The sequence below is a fragment of the Zingiber officinale genome, unplaced genomic scaffold, assembly GCF_018446385.1.
Source record: "Zingiber officinale cultivar Zhangliang unplaced genomic scaffold, Zo_v1.1 ctg70, whole genome shotgun sequence".
Lineage (NCBI taxonomy): Eukaryota > Viridiplantae > Streptophyta > Magnoliopsida > Zingiberales > Zingiberaceae > Zingiber > Zingiber officinale.
The window spans coordinates 617,296-623,733 of NW_024589966.1; the positions used below are offsets into that span (position 1 = coordinate 617,296).

The window sequence follows — 6,438 nt, forward strand, 5'->3', positions numbered from 1 at the left end:
TGTCTTTGTGTGGTTTTTGAGCTAGGAGCGCTTAGAATTTCAGTTCTACTCATATACTATCAAATAATAGCTAGCTACTAACAAGGGGGACTGTTGTCTGACTCTTTTCATGAATCTTCTCTTATACGGGTAGGGGCATTATATTTGATTTGACTTTATCTTAAATTTGTGGATAGAGATTTGTTTCATAATTAAAAGAGGTAAACAATTTACAATTATTATATATTATACTTACATAAGTCAGAGTTTTTTACGAGACTATTTATCTCCGGGCCTGTCAAGCCTGCTTTCCTCGATGAAAGCCCACAGAAGGGCCAAAGCACAACAAGCCTACCCATCATCAAAGCAGGCTCAAGTCCATGCAAGAAGGCCCGCAGGATCTATCCAAATTCAAAGCCCGCCAAAGGCCTCACATGAAATCATGAAAAGGAAGGATCCGAGCCCATCAAAGACTCTTCTACATGAAAGGATCCGAGTCCATCCAAATAGCCCAGAAAATGACAGCCATCAAAAGGCCTGCCTCGGCCTGACCAAATGATGTTCAGCGGTCTAGTCTAAACCCAAGTAGCTGTGGCCCATGATCCAAAGGACCCGCAAACAGGCAATCATGCTATCCTTACCTTCCAACCAACCCTTCGATTCCGCTTCTGCTGCAGTATATAATCTCGGTCCCTTGATGCCCGCAGCTCAATCTGTTTTGCAGTGATGGACGGCGCAAGAATCCGCGGGGCAGCGATGCTGCTTTTGATTTTTCTTGTCGCGTCGTCTCTGGGCGGCGCCTTCGCAGTCCGGGATTTTCGAAGGATGAATCCAGTGGTTCCCGCAGCTCTGTCGCGGAAGGGGGCCGCTTTCTTCCCCCCTGCCAGTTCCACCATCAGGGCCCAGCAAGCAGCAGAATTCTGTTCCGAGGCATTCCAGCAACATCCGTATATGGTTCGAAGCGCCTTGTTCCATCCGGCGCGAATCCCCTCCATCACTAGTATAGTGGAAGTGTTATTTGTATTGCAAGAATTAAGAAATGTACGAACACAAGAGCAGACCTGCCCACTTTTATATGTGGGTTCATCTCAGAATTCGTTTTTGTTTTGAATAAAGAAGCGCGTGAACTTTTAGTGTAAGGCAGGTCTTTTTCTCGGGGAAAACACTCTTTCTCGTGAGCAGGTTACGTTAGTAAATGAACTCTCACCAGTCTCGGTTCTCTATTGAGTCAATTTCGACTTAACATCAATCCCTGCTCGCTCGGGTTCTTTGACATCGATGAAGCCTTAAGAAAGAGGAACTTCAAGATGAGAGAGACCAATGGATCCCACTCACGAGGGAGCTGGCGAGCTGTCTTACTTGACCGAACAATCGGTACTGATAGGACTCTAATTCTTTCAGAACCTTGACTTCGGTAGGCAGAGCTTGGTAGACAGCTTGAAAAATATAAATATATATATAAATCATATCCGGCATAAGACAACTATATCAACTCGATCTTGAATAAGACCAAGCAAGAAATAGGTTTAAGGGGAGCGGTCGATAGGCTCAATACAAAGGAGTCAGAGTTTTGGGTAGAGCTTTCTAGCTGACTAAGGTCCTTCGTTTTGCCTTTGCAACATCCATTGATTCTGACTATGTCGATGAAAAAGACTCAAGTATGACCTGGAACCCTACCACTAGAGCTTGCTTTGCTTGAGGCGAGAACGGGAAGAACAACTGCTGCTTCTTTAGGGCTATCTCGCGTACTCTTTCGAATGGAGGGAAATCCCATCGCCATTCGACTCACTTCTACGATCTGACAGAGGTGGTGAGTACACTTCAATGAGTTAGGGTAGTTTACCCATCGAACCCGCTGAAGGTGGGGATTGGACATTTTTTTCATTTCTCTATTGATATAGCTAAGAAATTCATATTTATTTAGCTTAGACTCAAAAGAGAAAGGACAACTATACAGTCCAGGACGCCTTGAGTTGAATGCCACTGCCTTTCGGTAATGGACGAAGAAAGATTCGGGGTTGGTTAGAAAGATTCGGCGGATTGATTGGTTGGGAAGGTCGGCTATTCAAGTCAATCAAATGCGCTAACTCCAACTCGACGAATTCAAGTTCTCATGAGTAAGAAGATAGAGGGTTTGTAGCGAATAGCGGAAACAAGAGGTCTCTTTCGAGACTTTCTATACTATATTACGATAAGAAAGAGTATAGTCAGCTCGGCTTCGCTCCGTCATGCAGCCCTTCTCAACTATATGATACCACCCCCTGCCTTCCTTGTTTCAAGTAGTTCAAGAGTTTTTGGGCGTAGTGAAAGAAAGAAAGTGGGGAAAGATATCCTTCAAAGATATTCCACCCAGCAAGACAGTTCTCTTATACAAAATCCTCTTGGATGAACCGGCTTTGAGCTCCTCCCTTATAGCTTATAGTATAGTAGCAATTCTGACAACAGATGCGGATTTGGAATGCCTACTATTTTCTTTGGTATGAGTTCTCATACCCAGTTAATTGATGAAGGAAAGGTCTCGCAGAGCCTCAAGTCGAATCAGCTTCTGTCGTTAGAACGAGAATAGCTCAAGGCTTTGAAGAGGAGAATAGCCATTATGCTACAGGAATGAGTCCCAGTTCATCAGTTTGAAGTATCTCAAAAAGTGTCTTTTTCCTGCCTTCATACCGCTCCTGTCCCTTGCTTTAGGGCTTCAGTGCCCAATCCCCAGAACATTGAAAGAATAGCTATGTTGTCACCCATTCCTATCTCACCAAGCCCAAAAGAAGATAGAGTGAGGTACCTCTGTGATATAGGTAGTAAGCAGAAAGGACGGAAGCGGAAAGGGAGACTAGGACAGCAAGGAGGTACTAAGCAGTAGCTACAGAGTACGCTTGTGTAAGGGCATTTAACAATAGCATTTCCCTTGGGGGGCAGTTGGTGACGTTGACTCTGTTGAGTTTGGTTCTATCGTCTAGTTGTAAACTTCCTCTTGTTCTCTCTTGATTAAGTCATTTCTACCGGCGAAAAGCTAACCTCTCTACTCCTACTATAGAGCACCTTCTTTTAAAAGATTCACGTTCCATTCCGACTTCGGGCTTGAAAGGTCAATCACAGTTCAACGAGCAATTCGGATATTAATAGGGTAGCAAGGATTACCGCACATCCCCGGACCATCATCCAGTTCTGAGATAGCTCAGCTCACGTCCTGGGAATCACAGGGAAATCTTTACATTTTTGATGACCTGAAGATTGTAGGTTCGAATCCTGTCGCCTGGGAACGCACTTTACACTTGCTATATCAACCCACTTACATGATCCAGCGTACATTCGATTCTTGTTCCATTAGGTAGGACACATGTCCCTTTCGTTATTACAACCTTCTTTCTTTGATTAGAGAATATGTCACACACAGCAAGTGAAGGGATCTCGGGGGGGAACGATCTTCTCTCTCAAGCCGGATGAACGGCAATACGCCTTCCTTTCTGAGAGACATTCTTTTTTTCCCTCGATACCACGCCCACTCTAGGGGCATTCATTATCAGACGCGCGCGAGCAAAGTGTTCCAATCCCTATTCCTATTGTGAGAGACCGAAACTCCCTGCTCTCTTCGATCTTCATTCCTTCTTTCTCTTGACTCTAGCCATTAAAGTAAGCAAGGCAAGAGAAGGGCTCACTAGCTAATCTGAACCCTTAACCAAACTCCCCGCTCTCGAAGAAGGCCAATGACACTAGCTAACCAACTGAGAGAAAATGGATTCCTTTCTGGGGGCTAAGCAGCTGAAGCAGAAGACGCAGAAGGCTAAGCAGCCTTATTGCTTTCTAGTAAGCTACAAGAGGATACGTATATTAGGAGAACTGGGAGAAAAGGTCTGATTTAGGGAGGATACCCGCTGTTCGCCTACTTGGGAATCCCATCCCCTCTTTCGAGGTCCTTCATTCAATCCACTACCCTAACAGGTCACAAGCGCGGAAGAGGTCTGACTTTCCCGCCTAAGCCTAATGACCTTACTCTAACTCCAGACTGGTTACCTATTGTATTTTTCTAGAGCACTCTTTCTCACTGGAATGAATGGAACGGATACTAAGCCTGATCTCTTAACTATCCAATTGGTATACTAAGATGCTTTTCATTCGTTTACATCCGATTCGTGCTTGAATAGGATATTCCATCCCTCCACTAAAATAAAGAAAGGAAGCGCTTGCTAGTATGGTTGTTAGAAAGTAGCCTCTCTCCTCTCTCTTGCCTTGGTGTACGCCCGTCAGTGGATGGATAAAAACCTAACGTCACGCCTCTAAGGAAGGACTGCTGGACGAATGTACGCATGCTCTGAAACTGCTCATCGCTACTCGGAAAGCACAGCTGGGAGACGATTAGCTCTAAGTGCCGAACCGAGAAGAAAGGTTAAAAAACAAAATGCATTTTTGGTCGACTTCAGGGTTCTGGCCCACAGATTGCGCCTATAACAAGTTCTCCAATGAGTTGATTTGCTCACGATAAATCCTTCTATTCTCAGTTTCGGGGTGAAACCCTATTACCAGACAGAAGAGGAAGGAACGGAGAGGCCTTCACCAACCGATGCCCATTAGCGGAGGGTATTCTGGATGGAACCCCGAAAGCACGATTCCGTCGACTGGCACCACAGAAAGTTTTTCAGCAGCATAATTCCCATCTCCGTTCTATCAAAGGCATGAAGTGAAGGAGCCGCCAAAAGCTAAGCCAAGAAGCCCAAGGTGAGACATCCCTGCTAACTCGTACTCTTCTTTTAATGCCCTAGGATTCAATAGTAGCTGAGTCAATAGCTGGGAATTCCTTCTCCTCTAGCCAAAGAGAGGAGACTGTCTTCTTGCTCCTAGTACTTACTATAGGACTGCTACCAAGCATTCCATCTTCAATCTCCTACGGGTACAGAAAGATTAATGGCATTAAGAGCTACTAAGTGAGGAAGCCCCATTTCTAGAGGACTAGAGAGCACAAACTCGGAGATAAATCATTCAATAGCGGATAAGAATCGGGTTCATAGAATGAGAATAGATCAGTTGCCACAGAAAGAGGTGAAAAAAGTCAACTAGGGTTCTTATGAGCAAGTCTTGCAGACTGACAGCTTTCAATTCAAGGTAAGCAAAGAAGAAGAGGTCGATGGCATATGACTGGAAAGCGTAAATCAACCTATCGTATCGACGAGATGCAACAAGAAGAAAATTAGCAAGCAGACTCTGAAAAGAATTTGTTCTCATCTACGTCTGTCTCAATCATGGAGGTTGAAGAGATTTCTTCCGATCATTTCGTAAGCCGAGCTGGGAGAAGAATGAATCTGCTGAGACGTCCGAAGAAGCCAAATCGGAAGATGAAGTTATGGCTAGGATTCGTCTTTCCTCTTTTCTCAAGAAAATTCATAAGACAAGAAGGAAGAAGTAGTAGCATCAAAATCAACTTAAGAGTACGTACGTCAAAGTTTTTCCCTTGCCAAAGCGACTTCCGTCCCTCTTTTCTGCCAGCCTCCCCTCCGGCTGGCTAACCATATCCCCATTGAATGGAAGGGGGAATGTCGAGCTGACTGTCCATATACCTGGAGAGGAATCCTCGGATGAATCTTCCCATCCCGTAGGAACAATATCCTCAATCTTCGAGGACGTGGGCAGCAGTAGATTCATTAGTAGCGGTAGGTGGGAACTCTTCTTTCGGTGCTTCGGTGACAGAGAAAGAGGTCTTCTTGCTTGACTTGTTGGCTTACCCGAGGCGAGGACTGAGTTTGCTTTCTTTCTTGATTGAGAGCAGTCCATTGTAGGCAGTCCCTTTAGTTCGTTCCCCCTACGAAAACCTCGCCAGGTATTCTTTCCGTTACCCTTACTAAGGCATATCTATTTCCAGCTGGACTAGTAGTGCATATTTAAAAAATTTTCAGTACTTATGCCTTCGATGGAGTTTTTGTTGCCTTTGCTGCTGCCTTTGAGCCAGTGGAAGTCTTCTGCGAACCAATTGGAGAAAGTTTAGGAAAGCGGGTAGGCCGTCGGTTAAGAACCTAACAGAACTTTTGGATGGATTGAATCTTCTTTTTTTTCGGTATGTCACAGAACCGTTCTCTAGACAAGAATCCAAGAAGCAAAGATACGCACCTTAGGCAGGTTTACATAAATATAAAGTTTTTTCATCCTTACGAAAAAGACCAGGCTATCGGATGGCTTCTTCCTCGCTACCTTCTGTCTTCCTATGCGAAGGCGGTCAGAAAGCTCTCAGACAGGAAGAAGCCATCCCTTTGGATTGTGCAGCAATGCTCCAGCCACGTTTCAGAGGTTAATGATGGCCGTGCTAAATGCTGCGGAATAAGAGCTCTTAGTCCTTTCGGCGTAAAGGTCGAGAATGAATCCTCTTGTTGCATCGAATACCATGGTTGACTCTTGGGGAGAGAATGAAAGGCTTATAGCCTGAAATAAATAGGAGTTTCTTTGAAAGGGAACTTCATCCGTAAGCGGTGTTGG

The 6,438-nt window shown here is 44.8% G+C and overlaps 1 pseudogene; it reads left to right on the plus strand.

Moving 5' to 3' along the window:
• The first annotated feature begins 325 nt into the window (after positions 1–325).
• On the plus strand, positions 326–1,066 carry LOC122037636 (annotated as a pseudogene).
• Positions 1,067–6,438: the final 5,372 nt, after the last annotated feature.